Consider the following 14,334-nt stretch of genomic DNA (forward strand, 5'->3'; position numbering starts at 1 on the left):
ACCTCCTTCATGTTTACATGGATGGAACTGGAAAATGTTCTTCTTAGCAAAGTATCACAAGAATGGAAGAAAAAGTATCCAATGTACACAGCCCTTTTATGAAACTAATTTATAGGTCTCAAACGAAAGCTACAACTTAATTCTAGCCCAAGAATATGGGGAAGGGGTGGGGAATGGGAGGGGAGAAGGGCAGCTGGGTGGTGGGAGGGTGACTGGAAAGATAACCTATATGGTCTGTGTAACAAGGGTACAAGTGAACTTTTCTAGAACTAGAATATAAATGTTTTGACACAATGACTAAGCAAATGACATGAAGTCTATGTTAACCAGCTTGATGAAAGTATTTCAAATTGTATATGAAAATACTACACTGTACCCCATGTTTGCATTAATGTATACAGCTATCATTTAATGAAAAAAAAGAAAACAAGAAGTAGAAACATGAGCTATTGTTAAAGTTTATAAAATTATAAGTATATAAAATTATAATTTATAATCTTATAATTATAAAAAAAATAATGGCAGAGAAAGGTGTGTATGTATTTTGGGTAAATGAGCTAAGTCCTGTTGTTTTAGAGAAGGGTATGCAATGTATCTCCTAAACTGGTAAGGTAAGAAATTGAGGTAAATACATACTATTTAGAGATATGGAGAAACATTTTAGAACAACTAAAGCCAGAAATGGTTGAAAAGAGGACTAGGGCCAGGGATAGAGCAGAATGGAGGTGCATATCAATATTCTTTGTCTATCTCTATATGTTGTTGGTTAAAATTTTAAAAATAGTATAGGATTTATATATTCCTTAAGGCCCTGTTTGAAGTCATTACAACTGTGTGATACTGATGTCTTTTTGTATCATAAGTTTAAGTAAGTCTGAAGATTCTTTGTTTTGAACTTTTTAAGTCATGAAAAAATGTTCTATATACTTCATCAGAAAATAGCTCAGAGTTCCAAAATCGAGAGTTTTGCTTGAATTACAAAGATGGGAAAATGAGCCACCTCATGATTTTCTTTTTTAGAGGTAGTTTCCCCTTTTTGAATTATCATGGTACTTTATTTATATATCAACTAGGATATTTGTCAATATCTGTCTAGTATAGTAATTTATATCAATACATATTTTAACTCTCAAGTTATTTATACATTATACCATTATATAAGAGTGAGGGGTGGTTCTTGTCATATTATGTTTACACATTATGTCACATCTTCAAAAGGAAGAATCCTTTCCATGTGGTATTTACCCTTTTTTAGCTATTTAACAAATTTTTGAGCACCTGTTATGTTCTAGGCAGCATACTAGACTCTGAATATACAATGATAGATAAAACAGACACACACCTTGTCCTTGTGAAAGTTACATTTTAATGGGGGAGGCAGATAATAAGCAGAGAAAAACATTATACCTAGGTATTAATTGACTAATACTGCTAAACAACAACCCCAAAACACAGTGGTTTAAACAATGACCATAAAGTTTTCTTCATGAGTTTACAGGTTGGCTGGGTAGTAATGTTTACCTGTGCTAGGCATGGCCAGCCTTGACAGGCACTCTCGTGTATGAGACAGCTTGGCTATATTCCATGAGGTTTTTTATTTTCTAGCATCTAGCTGGGACTTGTTTTCATGATAAAGGTAGAGGAACAATAAAGGAAGGAGTAAGGAGGTTAGAGCCTCAGGTTACATCAAGTCTTATGGCTAAAGCAAGTCAGGCTGTGTGTCTCAGGGTGTGGCAAAAGGCATGGATGCAGGGAGGCCATTCATAGGGGGCTAATAATGCAGTTAATCTACTAGAATATGAAAATACATGGAAAAAGTGCTACTTATAAGCTCTGAAATAGCAAGAGTTGTCAGGGAAGGCTTGTCTGAGGAAAGAATGAATGAACAAAAGTTCTACCATTCAAATTAAAAAAAAAAGAATAATGAATACTTCTAGTTGTTATTGTGCTCCATTTTGGGAAGCCCTTCCAGAGTGAAGCCTGTTTGTCTCTTTAATGTGTCAGATAGAAGGCACTGGTGAAGCAAGTAAGTGCCTAAGTTGGGCCCAAGCAGTTGAGCTTCATGGCCAGATTATGGCCAGCTCTACTAAATAGACACTGCAGGCCCCTTTCACCCTGCCTTCAGTGCACCTCTGAGAAGACTGTACACACGCATCAAGTGAAAGGAACGAAAGTCAAAAAGGGTGAGCATGGCTTTGTTGTAGCAGCAGAGTAATAACAATTATGTTCTCAGCAGTAATAGTAATAATGATAGAAGCTATCAGGCAGTGAATGGCAGACATTTACTGAAACCATGCTAGACATTGTACACAAAATAGAGGATATCCCTAGAGTCACCATACATAGGGAAAATGGGAAATTGCAGCTAAATGTACTTTTATTTACAAAATATTCATTATAATTTTTTTTTTTTTTTGAGACAAAGCTTTGGTTTGTTACCCAGGCTACAGTGTGATTGCATCAGCCTAGCTCACAGCAACCTCTAACTCCCAGACTAAAGTGTTCCTCCTGCCTCAACTCCAGAGTAGCTGGGACTACCAGTGCTTGCCACAGTTAGCAAGATAGGGCTAATTTTCTTTTTTTTTCTATTTCATAGAGACAGGTTCTTGCTCTTGCTCAGGCTGGGCTTGAAAACCTGAGCTTAAGGGATCCATGTACCTTGGCCTCCCAGAGTGCTGGGATTACAGGTGTGAACCACTGTGCTGGACCTCATTACCAATTTTGCAAAAGATTTACAAAACATTCTCTACCTGTTTGGTACCTCTTTATAAAATTTTGTAATGGATATTTTGTAAATAAAGGTACATTTAGCTACAATTTCCTATCTTCCCTATTTATGGTGGGCAATGTTAGGGGTGACTTTTGGGATACCCTGTACCGTGATCCTATAAGGCAGGTATTATCTTTGTTTTTCAGGGTTAGAAAGGTTAAATATCTTGCTTAAAATATCATAGGTTAGGGCTATAATTAACTTTAACATTAACATTGTAATTAACATTTAGGGCTAGGATTTGATACTTGGTCTTTGATTCCAAAGTTTAGATTTTCAACATGACAGGTAGTAAGACAGAAATGGGTAGCCCTCAGGAGTCTGGACCTTAGCTCTGCAAGCTGAAAGAAAGGGTTATAATTTAGATAGGTTGAAACTTTCTTGCCTATTATGTCAAGTCACTTGCTGTGGAATTTCATTGGTTACTTGCTGGCTGTTTTCTGAATATTGATCTGATATGGAAAAAGCCTTTGGAGAATCTTTTATACTTGCACTGAATTTATACCATTTTTTCCAAAATAACAAATTTGCAGACATGTTTTCACTGCATGCAAATAAGTGCTTTTCTAAGTAGCAATAGAATGGTACAGCGTTTGTATGAGTTTTTATTATAAAATAGAATTTCATTATACCCAACACTATTGTATTTAAGGATAGAGCTGCAATTAAGTTCATAACTGCCACTGGTTTTGCACATATAAAAGGTATTCTTAATATTTTATCTTATTTTCTGTAATCATTATACAATCAAATATGTAAATATGCTTTAGAATAGTAATTGCATTTCAAATCTGAATTTGTTTTATGCAGTTATTTAATCTGAGTTTCATTAAAAGAGAATAGTTTCTATAGCAACTACCACATCATTTGATATCTTTGGAATCTCTGAGATATGGAACACTTTTATTAAAAAATGTACACATTATCATGTAGACTTTTGTATAGGTTTAGCTGTTTATGAAAAATATTTCTTTTATATTTATTTTCTCCATTTCTGTGAATTTTATTCTTTTTTCTATCCCAGTAGTTTTTCCCTTAAAAAATTTGAAGCATATGTGTTTAAAAATAAAATGTCAAAAGAATTCAATGAGGAGGTGGATATTGGAGAGGATAGTAGGAGTAAGTGTGAACTTCTTTCTGAATGAACTCCATCAGCACAAATGTTACTTCCTTCTAGGAGAAAACTTGTTAGTTTATTTTTTTTTCTTTTTTTGAGATATCCTATTAGGGTCATGAAAACCACTTCTAGAAAAAGATGATGATCAACCATTTCATGATGATAGCATCATTAAAACCAAAGTTAAAAGAAAATAGATACTAGATCATCAGTACCAGATTCTATTCCAAGGGTTTATTGATACTTAGATTTTTAAAAATGCAATGCTAAGTAATATGCATTGCTCTTGATTTATCAGGTGAAGTAAGGATATTTTCACACTTGAAAATAAATATTGCTTTTTGAAATTTATTCCTTAAAGTTTTATTTTTGGCCTCATACAGTATATATCATTGGTTTTGTCTAAGTTATACCCTCACATCATTATTAAACATTTTCTTAAGGTTTATATCCTCCATTTATTTGTATTATGATCTTTTACAAATCACCTGCTTTCTTTATATATTTTTATATATTTGTTTATACATTTTATATATTAATGTCTTATTAATCATTATCTTTTTCTTAATCACAGTCAATCCTATTTCCTCCTTATTGAGCTTCCTTGTCTGCATGTACTCTGGAGCACTAAGTTGAAAGCAATGGAATGTTTTTATGTACCATAAGTTCTCTTGTTTAATATTCTTTTAAAGAATCTAATGAAATGTCAGAAATGTGTTTTAAAGAGTTAACTTAAGAGTTAACTTAACTTAGTTAACTACTTAAGCAGTATAAAGAAGTTAAAATATTTTACTGCCATAGCAATAATCAGAAGGAAGTTGTCTATCTTCCATGAAATGTTTTACTCATTTTTCCACTGTTCTTTTGTTTTTGTTTTTTCTTTTTTGAGACAAAGTCTTGCTCTGTACCCAGGATGGAGTATAGTGGCATCATTATTGCTCACTGCAACCTTGAACTCCTGGGCTTAAGCCTTCCTTCCTCCTTAGCCTTCCAATTAGCTAGGACTACAGTCATGTGCCCCCATGCTCAGCTAATTAAAAATAATTTTTTTTCTAAAAAAAGACATGGTCTCTCTATATTGTCCAGGCTGGTATTGAACTCCTGGCTTCAAGCTTTCTCCCACCTTGACCTTCTGTACATGGGATTACAGTTATAAACCACCATACACAGCTTGTAGTTGTTTTTTTTCCCCCTAATATCTTATTCCTTTCTCCCACTTCTGGGAAGTTCTCCAGTACACTTGAAGTTCAATAAAATCATGTTAAAGTATCTTTAAAAAGTCCTCATCCAATGCAGGTACTTTCTGTAATGCCCTTAGGAATACAAGATATATATGTGGATGATTAGGATAGATCATACATATATATGTATATTATATGATGTATAATACTATTTTTGTAATAGATAATAATCTATAAATAATATATAAATAGGTGAAATAGAGAAATCAGGCCTAATATTTAAAACATTCTAATACTCTTAGATGTACACTCTAAATCAGTGTTATCTAAACTTTTATGTAATGATAGAAATTTTCTACTATACCTGAATTGTCAACATGATAGTTGCTAGCCAGTTGTAGCTACTAAGCACTTGAAGGGTGGCCAGTGTGATTGAGGAACTATATTTTAAAATTAAATAGTCACAGGTAGGTAGTGGCTACTATATCAGCACAACTCTAAATGACTGATGAATTATTATTATTAGTTCTTTTTTTTTTTTTTTTGAGACAGAGCTTCAAGCTATCCTCCTGGGTAGAGTGCCATGGCATCATAGCTCACAGCAACCTCCAACTCCTGGGCTTAAGCGAGTCTCCTGCCTCAGCCTCCCAAGTAGCTGGGACCACAGGCGCCCGCCACAATGCCTAGCTATTTTTTGGTTGCAGCCATCATTGTTATTTGATGGGCCTGGGCTGGATTTGAACCCTCTACCTTAGGTGTATGTGGCTGGTGCCTTAGCCACTTGAGCCACAGGCACCGAGCCTATTATTAATTCTTTTGCTGACCTGTTACACCTGGCTGTTTATGGTTATGTAGGTGGTTCACTTTACAAAAGGTCACAGACAAGGGGATAGTAGGGGATAGAATCTAGCTTGGTTTGCCTTGTGATGCTATGCACCTTGGCAAAGACCTGTATCGATCCAAAGGGTGACTCTCTCCCTAATTTATACAAAGGAAACTTATGTGTTGTGCACCACTATTGGGTGGTGTTTTTCACCTGATTTGTAAAAGCAGGTGATTTATAAAAGATCATAATAAAAATAAATGGAGGATATAAACCTTAAGAAAATGTTTAACAATGATGTGAGGGTATAACTTGGACAAAACCAAAGATATATACTGGATCTTGGTTTTGCTAGTTAATGGCTGTGTGATCTTGGGATAGTTAGTAAGCTCCCTAGGCCTTGGATTCCCTTTCTATGTATAAATGGAGAAAATATTAGTTTATAGATTTATTATGAAAGTTAAGTGACATGACATGTATTTAGAACATGTATTTATAGTAGCCATCCCTTTTCCAGAAAATGCATTCTTAAATCCTCTCTTTTGTTGTACTGTATTTCTTATGATGATGTGAGATGACATAAGGCCTATGTGATGAGATGAAGTGAGGTGAATAGTGGTGGCATTGTGATATGACCTGATGGGGATGATCTGCTTCCAGTGATCCTGGATCACTGAACCATGATGAGGTCAGGAGCATGTGATGTTGATGATTGGGGATCCTTGATAGTTGAAGGTTTTTTTTGGAGGGGGAGGGAAGTATTTTCATCTTAAGTTGTTGTCTCTCTCTAACTCATCAGCATGTTGCTGAAAAGGTTATAATTCTTTGGTGATCATACAAGTGACTTTAATGATGCTTTCCATAGTGCTAGGTTCCATCTGAGGCTCATTTTTCACAATTGTTTCCTTTCCATAATACTGGTTATGCCTCAATTTCTTCTTATTTATCTTCCTTTTCCTCTGCAGATGACTTAGCAAGTTCTTCTATTTTCTCATTTGCTAGTACTTCTCTTTGGCCATCAATATGTTCTTCCACTTCTTCATCAAGCATGTTGACAAATTCTTCACCAACTTGTTTTGCTGTGTGTATGATTTTCCTAACTTCTCTATCAATCCCCAGAAAGCCTTTAAAATTAGTCATGACATCACTCTATAAATTTTTCCAGTAGGTATTTATAGTTTTAACTAATCTATTGCAGCTTTGACGAGTTCTATTGCGTTAGCAATAATGATTAGCAATAGTGAATGATTTCTAGCACTCCATTATGGTCAGATTAGGGTCTGCATCAACTGCTGATTGAATGTGAACAAATACCAAGGACGTGTATATGCCCTGACAGACCAAATGTTGCCCTGATCAAGGGGATCAAGCAGTGCAGTTGTATTTAGAGGTAAAATTATGGCCTTGACATTTTCGTTTTTGTAGCAAATAGATTCAGGTTGGTCAGATTCATTGCCTATTATTAATAAGACTTTAAATTCCATTCCTCTTCGAAGTTTTTTTTTTTTTTTTTACTTTTTAGATGAAACATTGGTGGAACCACACATAAACAAGATGGTTGTCACTCATGCTTTCTGATTATGTTGCTAGAACACAGGCAGATAATTTTTGTTTTTATTTTGACAGCACATTGTCTTTATGCCCTGATGCCTCCTTTGCACTTTTATAAATGTAGGTTTTATTAGGTATTTTCTTCCTGAAGAGCTCAGTTTTTATCTCAATTGAAGACTTGCTTCTGATGGTGTATCCTTTCTCCTTTATCAATTTCTTCAACTCTTCTGGAAGTGTGGCCATAGCTTCTTCATAAGCAGATGTAGTCTGTCTAGTAGTTTATATATTTTTCAGTCCAAATTTATCCCCAAATCTGTGTAACCAAACCACTCTATTTGCAGTAAATCGCTTGCTGTCACTCATTTCAGGGAACCCCTTGGTGAAGTCCTTATGTAGGCTCAATACTTTCTAGCACAATATATTGCCATCAGTTGGAACATGTTTTTTTGTTTGTTTTGTTTTATTTAGACAGGGTTTTGCTATAGAGTGAAATGGTGTTATCATAACTCACTGCAACCTCAAACTCCAAAGCTCAAATTATCTTCTGGCCTTAGCCTTCCAATCAGCTGGGACTATAGGAATGTACCACCAGCCCTGGATAATTTTCTAATTTTTTATGTAGTACCACTTATATAGTTTTGCTCTTTTTGCCTATGTTTGCGGTGTCATATCCAACAAATTATTGGCAAGGCCAAGGTTAAGAAGCTTTCCCCTCATCTTTTCTTCTACAATTTTTATGGTTTAAGGTTGTACATAGTCTTTACCCCATTTTTGGGTTAATTTTTTGTACATGTTATAAATTAAGAGTACAGTTTTATTTTTTACATATGGATATCCAGTTTTACCAGTAGTATTTACCAAAGAGTCTTTCCTTTGCTTGGCACCCTTGTCAAAGATGATTTACTTGTATATACGTGTGTTTATTTTGGGGGTCTCTATTCTGTTCTATTGATTTATGTGTATGCATTTTTTCCCAGTATCATACTGTTTTGACTACAATAGCTTTTAATCAGGCTCTTGAAGAGATACATGGATTTCTATGTTCACTGCAGCATTATTCACAATGGCCAAGGCATGAAAGTAGCTTAAATGCCCAACGATGGACCAATGGATAAGGAGAAATGTGGTATATTTATATAATGGGATATTATTCAACTTTAAAAGAGAAGGAAATCTGTCATTTGCAACCACATGGATGAAGCTGGAGAACATTATGCTAAGTGAAATAAGCCAAACACAGAAGAACACATAGCATATATTATCATTTGTACATTTATGACATAAAACAGCCAAATTCATAGAAGCAGATAGTAAGTAGATGGTGGTTGCCCGGAGATGGTGGTGATGGTGGGAAAGTGGGGGGGGGAGTGTCCAATGGGGAGATATTAGTCAAAGGATAAAAAGTTTCAGTTATGCAAAAAATAAATCTTAGAGATTTACTATGTAGCATAGTGCCTGTAGTTAACTACTGGGTTGCATACTTAAAAATTTACTAGGAGAATATAGATCTTATATTAAGTTTTCTTATCTCACACACACAGACAAAGAGGGCAGGAGGAAACTTTTGGAGGTGATTGACATGTTTATGATGTAGATTATAATAATGGTTTCACAGATGTATACTTATCTCCACACTTATCAGGTTGTATGCATTAAATATGTATAGCTTTTTGGGTATTAGTAATACATCAGTAAAGTGATTTAAGAGAAACACTGTTCTTATTTTAACCCCCAAATTTCTCAGCCTTTTTTACATTGATAGTTTAATGCATGTGTGCTCACTGAATTCAAATACTGTTACTAGTCTAATCAGCCCACATTTCTGAGTACTGGAATGTTGCTAGAAAAACAAATCATGCTATTCAAAAGCAAATATAAATGAATTTTGGTCATGTGTATCAGTTTTGGTTATGTTTTGGCTGTATATGACAGGATCTTAAAATAGCAATGGTTAAAAACACAGATGTTTATTTCTCTCTCATGTAAAAACTGTGTAGAGTTAGCTCAGAGTTAGTTTGATAGTGTCACTTTGTCATCAGAGTCTGAAGCTTCTTTTTTATTTCTTTATCATGTTGACTTTCTTAGCATCTGAGATGGCTGTTTGAGCTCTCGCCATCATTTTCACTTCCAAACCAGAAGCAGAAGGATGCAGAAGAGAATGGACCATGAGATGCTTGCTCCTTCTCTTTCTAGGAGCCTTCTATGTATTCTGTTTATATCTCATTAGGCAGAACTTAATTACGTGAAAAAACTTAGCTACAAGAAAGGCTGGGAAGTGTATATTTTAGTTGGCTTGTCTATCTAGGAGTCTTGAGGTAAACAGAGGGATAGAAGGTAAAAATGAATATAGAGAGGTAATTCTAGATTCTGTCCAAATATCATTAGAATGGGTAAGAGTAAGAGTTGTTATCTTTTGAAGAATCCCAAGTGCACTGTGAGGAAAGTTGTATAGAATTGGCCTTCATTTTGTATAGATATTATCATAAATATTTGAAAATGTCACTATAAGAAAGTAATTTTTCTATACTTACCTGGCAGGGGAGATACCATGATCACGAAGGTGGTTTTCCCAGGGCCAGGCTTATCCATTGCACTCCGGATGTGCTGACCCCTGTGATTTCCCCAAATGTGGGAAACTCGACTGCATAATTTGTGGTAGTGGGGGACTGCGTTCGCGCTTTCAAAAAAAAAAAGAAAGTAATTTTTATGACACTGGACTACTCATAACCTGGAGAGGTCATGATATCTATGTATATATGTGTATAAGCAAGACTCTAAATTAGTCTTAATTTTATTTCCAGTGCTCCAAAACTACTGATTTTGTTTTTAATGATGTTAGAGATTTTGAGGAATTTCTGGTAGATCTTATATCTCCTATGTTCTTGAAAGACCCTTGAAAAGTCTACCTAGCAACTCATAAAAAAATAAATGTAAGTAGTCAGCAGTATGATAAAATTCTCTATCTATTGGTAATCAAAGAAATGTAGTTTTTACTCTGTGAAGTTAGCATAAATCAATTAAATATAAAGGCTTAAGCTTATTAAAGATGGTCTCATATATTTCTGGTTGTAGTATAAATTAGCAGTATAGTCTTTTTAGACAGAAATTTGGCAATTTTATCAAAAATCATACAATTGTTAATATTGATTTGCTTAGTAATTCCACTTTTGAAAATCTACTTTAAGGGAATAATCCTGAATCAGTAAAAGACTTTATGATATAGCTAATACTTAGTGGTTACTTTGTGCTAGTATCGTTATGACTTGTTAGTATTTATGTTAGTAAATATGTTAGTATTTATGTAATCTTTACAAGAGCCTTATGAGATAGGTATACTATATTATCCTTCCCTTCTCTCGCATTTTATACTACATGAAACTGAAGAGTAGACAGATTAAGACGTTGTCCCACTGTTGCTTTCATAAGTGGAAACAGAAGGATTGACCTCTAAAATTTGGCACTAGTTTCTGCATGTTTAACCACCGTGCTGTCCTGTCTCTCTGTGCATTGCTTTAAGGTTTTTTTTTTTTTCTGAGACAGAGCCTCAAGCTGTCACCCTGGGTAGAGTGCCATGGCTTCACTGCTCACAGCAACCTCCAACTCCTGGGCTCAAGAGAGTCTCCTGCCTCAGCCTCCCAGGTAGCTGGGACACAGGCACCCGCCACAATGCCTGGCTATTTTTTGGTTGCAGCCATTATTGTTGTTTGGCGGGTCCGGGCTGGATTCGAACCCGCCACCTTAGGTGTATGTGACTGGCTCCTTTGCTGCAAGAGCCACAGGCGCTGAGGCCATTGCTTTGAGTTTTCAGCAGCATCACATACAGAAGGAAATAAGAATAACAGGATAGTTAAGAAACTATAGAACTTGCTAGAATTTTATTCATTTGTTAAAGTTTTAATTTTTAAAAAGATTATGTTATTATGGAATGTGCTTATGATATGTTAGATGCAAAATCAGTACATAATTTTGTTTATATAAAATAATTAAAATTATGAGAAAATAGAAATCTTTGGTTAGATTTTTAAAATTGGACTAATTGTGTGGTTTGGCTTGCTTCATGTTGGATATGACACAGAAAGGTTTTACTTGAGACTCAAGCCAGGCCACCAGGAGGATAATCATGTTATTATTTCAGAGGCAGGGCTTTTTATCTTGATCTCAGGGCAGAGATTATAAAGGCTAGAGATGAGATCAATTTACAATCTCCATTTAATCTATCCATGTCAAGGTCCCAAAGGATTTCACGGAGGCTGAATTATATTAAATGTTAAACAAAAGACAAGTTTGTTTGTAAAAGGATTAGTGAAACATTTGTGACACAAAGAGGATCCCTATATAAGCTACATATATTTTAAGAAAGGTTATAATGTTATATGGTGAAGCTGTGATGTTATGATGCTTTGTTTGAAAATACTTTTTTAATCTTATTATCACAATGAATTCAGTTAAACTTGCTTTTTCAAAATTGCAGAATATTTGGTTATAAAACTCATGTTTTATTTAGCAGAGAAAATTTCTTATAGGCATTGTTGTCTCTCTTTGTTGCTCTTGAAATTTAATTCTCCAAAGGCCAACCCCACAGCTGCTAATTTCATCATCTCTTTAGTGTCTCTTTTGCTAACTTGGAATGTTGCAGCCATGCTTCTCTTATGCCTAATGTGGCATAAACATAGCCTCTGGCAGCTTACTTGGTAGAACTCAAGCTTTTATACAATGGCTGGCACACATTAAGCACTCAAAAAATGTTGTTTTTTTTCCCTTTCTCTTTCAGTTCCAAGTGTTTATGAATTTGAGAACTAAAGAGAACTGAGGTGTCTGTGGTCCTGAGCTTTTCTTTGTTTAAGCCTGCTTGGATCTGTTTGTTCCTTAATACTTCCTTTTTATACAGATATTTCAAAATTAATATTGTTTATAATTGAGAGTTCATAACTGTATACATTTATGGGGTATACAATGTGATGTTTCGATATATGTAAACATGTGGAATAGTTAAATAAAAATAATATAGACATCACTTCGCTTACTCATCATTTTTTGTTGTGAGACATTTGAAATTTAATAGCCTTTAATTCACACTTCTACTCATATGTGTGGGGTACTATAATTTTCTATGATTCCTGTTTCTTAGGCTATTGCTGAATCTTGCCTTCAGTCAATTGCAATTAATTACCCAGAATTTTGTTGATTTTTGCCTATGTATAGGAGGGTTGTACCTATGGTTAGTCATAATCCAGAGTAATCTTGAGAGAGTTTATTGAAGAAGAGAATAATGTCTGAAGAGCTCAAATATTTATGGACTAGGTGGAGGAGGAGGATTCAGTAAAGAACTGAAAGGGCTGTTTGTTTTAAGAGGCTATATTGGTAGAGTTCTCATGAATGGGATTCGTACCCTTATAAGAAGAGGCCAGAGAGCAAGTTAGCTGTCTTTCCACCATATGAGGATACAGCAAGAAGATGGCCTTCTGTAAACCAGGAAGAGATTATTCCCCATGTACCCAACCATGCTGATCCCCTGATTTTGGATTTCTAGCTTCCAGAACTGTGTGAAATAAATTTTTGTTGTTTAAGCCATCCAATTTATGGTAATTTGTTATAGCAGCCTCAAAGACTAAGATAATGGTGACCACGATTATAATTATTATAAGAATGAGCCCACTCTTTCTCTCTTTATCCCTCCCTCTCTTTCTTCCTTCCTTATTTCAGAATATTACAGGGTACAAATAATTAGGTTACATAAATTACTTTTATACTGCTTGATATACAGTTATAAATGTCCCATCACCCAGCCAGTATACATTGTACCTGCTAGGTATGATTTCATCTATCCTTTCCTCTGCCTCCCACCTGCCTAAATTCTGTTGAGTTTTACTTCAGTCTGTGCACATTGAGTGCTATTTGGTTAGTTTCAATTTAGTAGTGAGTGCATGAGGTGTTTGTCTCCATTCTTGTAATTCTTTACTAAGGAGAATGGTTTCTAGTTCCATCCAGAAAGGAATTAATTCATTTTTTTAAATGGATAAGTAGAGCTCCATAGCACGTGGGTTGATTCCGTATCTTTGTAATGTGAATTGTGCGTTAAATATTCAAGTGAATGTGTCTTTTTGATAAGATGAATTTTTTTTTCCCTTTGGGTAAATATCCAATAGTGAGATTTCTGGATTAAATGTTAGGTCTACTTTTAGTTTTTTGAGGAATCTCCATATGACCTCCATAGAGGTTGAACTAGTTTGCAGTCCCACAGTGTATTAAGTATTCCTTTCTCTCTACATCCATGCTAATGTCTTCTTTTTTTTTTTTTAATAAAAGACATTCTCATTTGGCTTAGGTGGTATCTTATTGTGGTTTTGCTTTGTATTTCCCTAATGATTAGTAACATTGAACATTTTTCCATATTTATTGGCCGTTAGTCTACCTTCTTTTGAAAAGCTTCTGTTCATGTCTTTTGACCTCTTTTTAATGTGATTGTTTGATTTTTCCTTGCAGCTTTCCTTGAGTTTTTTGTAGATTTTGGTTATTAGCTCTTTATCAGATATAAAGCACGTGAATATTTTCTCTCATTCTGTAGGTTGTCTTTTTGCTGGGTTGATTATTTCCTTGGTTTTGCAGAAGATTTTTTTAAAATTTATTTTTTTTTTAATGAAATCATAGCTGTGTACATTAATGCAATTATGGGGTACAATGTGCTGGTTTTATATACAATTTGAAATATTTTCATCAAACTGGGTAACATAGCCTTCACAGCATTTTCTTAGTTATTGTGTTAAGACATTTATATTCTACACTTAGTAAATTTCACATGTACCCTTGTAAAATGCACTGTAGGTGTGGTCCCACCAACTACCTTCCCTTCACCCATCCTCCCTACTCCCCTCCCCTCCTTCTCTCCTTGGGC

General features: G+C 34.8%; 1 protein-coding gene and 1 non-coding gene across 3 annotated transcripts in view; both read left to right on the plus strand.

Moving 5' to 3' along the window:
* AGBL4 (ATP/GTP binding protein like 4) overlaps nt 1–14,334 on the plus strand; it is a 1,282,996-nt gene that overhangs the window by 68,824 nt on the left and 1,199,838 nt on the right. The gene's annotated exons all lie outside the window — the stretch shown is intronic.
* Nucleotides 9,966–10,125, plus strand: LOC111728471. The gene has a single exon (XR_002775750.1). It is a non-coding gene; the product is annotated as a U1 spliceosomal RNA (small nuclear RNA).

The sequence above is a fragment of the Otolemur garnettii genome, unplaced genomic scaffold (assembly GCF_000181295.1).
Source record: "Otolemur garnettii isolate 467f Iridium unplaced genomic scaffold, OtoGar3 scaffold00159, whole genome shotgun sequence".
NCBI classification, from domain to species: Eukaryota; Metazoa; Chordata; class Mammalia; order Primates; family Galagidae; genus Otolemur; species Otolemur garnettii.